General features: G+C 64.7%; 1 protein-coding gene across 2 annotated transcripts in view; it reads left to right on the forward strand.

Moving 5' to 3' along the window:
* Nucleotides 1-1,886, forward strand: part of SHANK2 (SH3 and multiple ankyrin repeat domains 2) — a 149,605-nt gene that overhangs the window by 123,536 nt on the left and 24,183 nt on the right. The gene's annotated exons all lie outside the window — the stretch shown is intronic.

Genomic DNA, 1,886 nt, shown 5'->3' on the forward strand with positions numbered 1-1,886 from the left:
CCCCTGGAGCAGAGCTGCCCAGAAAGGCCGCTGCCAGCGAGGCCCGGGGGGGGCCCTGTGGCCACATCCACTGCGCCTCCTCCCTCAGGGCTCCTCCAGCCGCCAGATACCCCAAACTGATAGAGGATAAGGAGAGCGGCCGTGGTCCCCAGGGCCAGCAGAATCCACAGAGGACAGGCAGAGTCCTGAGTGGAGGCTGCCGGCTTCTGAACATCAGAAAACTGGATGCGGAGTCGGTGCCAAATGCCCCCGCCCCACACTGCCTGACCCCAGCCGGAACCGGAGGCGGCGCATGGGCCAGAAAACCTCGAAGGGCCCAGCAGCTGTGGCCGACCCAGCTCCTGTGGGGCGTGTGCCGGGGCCCGGGGACCATGGCACGCGGTGCGGGACTCCCGCGTCCCCCAGCACGCAGTAGGTGTGCCAGGAATGCTCCAGGCCTGTCACGCTGCCTCACCTCCCAAGAAGCATTTGTCACACGTGTGCAATAGGAAAAAGTCAGGTCTTCGTGGAGGCGCTGGTTGAATCGCGTCCCCAAAATTCATGTCCAGCTAGACCCTGTGAAAGTGACCTTGTCAGGAAGCAAGGTCTTTGCAGATGGAACGAGGGGGAGGGCCTGTGGACCGGGGTGGGCCCTGCCCTGGCGACGGGGCCCTCACCAGAGGAGCGCGAGGCCGACACAGCAGAGGGACGCGTGCGGGGGCCACGTGAAGACGGAGGGAGAGACTGGGGTGATGCAGCCGGAGCCCAGGAAGGCGCCTCGCGGGGAGCCCAGGAAGGAACCGACCTGCTGCCACCCTGATTCCGGAGTCCTGGCCTCCAGGCCGTGTGGGAATAAAGTCGCCTCCGTGAACCGCCTGGTTAGAGACGCCCCGTCCCGGCAGTCCCAGGAAACTGACAGCACAGTAACAGGCCCAGCGCGGAGCCGCCTCCCGCTTGGTGACTGCAGGCAGGTGACGAAGACCCGTGAGACCTCACTTCGTCTCCAGAACCCGTCCGGTCCCCGGTGTTCCTGACGACCTTCTCTAGTCCCCAGAGCTGTGCTCCTGGGCCTGAGGGAGAACAGGACAGCACGGGGCGGAAGCCAGGCCAGCAGTGGTGGGACCAGGTTCGCAGTGGCCTCGGGGCCGCCAGCACCTCTGGCTGCACCCACGGGCCCGTCCCGGGGAGGCGCGAGGCTCGTCAGAGCCCGAGGACGACAAACCGTGTGCTGGGGTCCACGCGCCCGCCCCGCGACCCCTTTGCCGCCTCCTGGGAAGACTAAACACAGGTGGGCCAGCTGGCGGCACCTGCTGCTTCCAGCGTGTGCAGCTCGTCCCAGCATCTGGTGCTGGTGACGTCCGTCTTCCTCCTGGAAGCTGTGTCTTGGGGGAAAGCCCGCTCCGCACTCTCTTGCCCTGACGGCTGGCTCACTAGGCAAGGATTTCTCCCGCAGGAAGGCACACCGGGTGACTCCTGTTGACACCGGCCTGTGGACGAGGGTGAGCTCACAGGCTGGGGTCTCTGGGCACCGGTAGGAGACCCGCCCTGCCCTGGCTCCCAAGAGGAACGTGGCTGCACGCGGCCCAACCGTGCTTGACAAACCCGCCACCCTCCCAGAGGACGTCTGTCCCCACGCCAGGCAGTCTGCAGTCTGTGGACAGCGGGTGCCACACCTGTTTCCTAGATCCGGGGTCACCTCGAGCTTGTCATCATCTCGCCACGAGACTGTTCTTAAGATTTGTCGGTCTTCGAGCGTGTCTGCAGGACGGTTTTCAGTCACTGCGAACTTCATTGTAAGACTGCAGGGGGCTGGCCCAACTCCGGGGTTTTATAGATGAAGTGGATCATCCTCACCAGCCTAGAAGGAAGCGGGAACCCAGTTTCTTAAAAGCCGTTAAACCCTCGGG

The sequence above is a fragment of the Pteropus vampyrus genome, unplaced genomic scaffold, assembly GCF_000151845.1.
Source record: "Pteropus vampyrus isolate Shadow unplaced genomic scaffold, Pvam_2.0 Scaffold501, whole genome shotgun sequence".
Taxonomy (NCBI): Eukaryota; Metazoa; Chordata; class Mammalia; order Chiroptera; family Pteropodidae; genus Pteropus; species Pteropus vampyrus.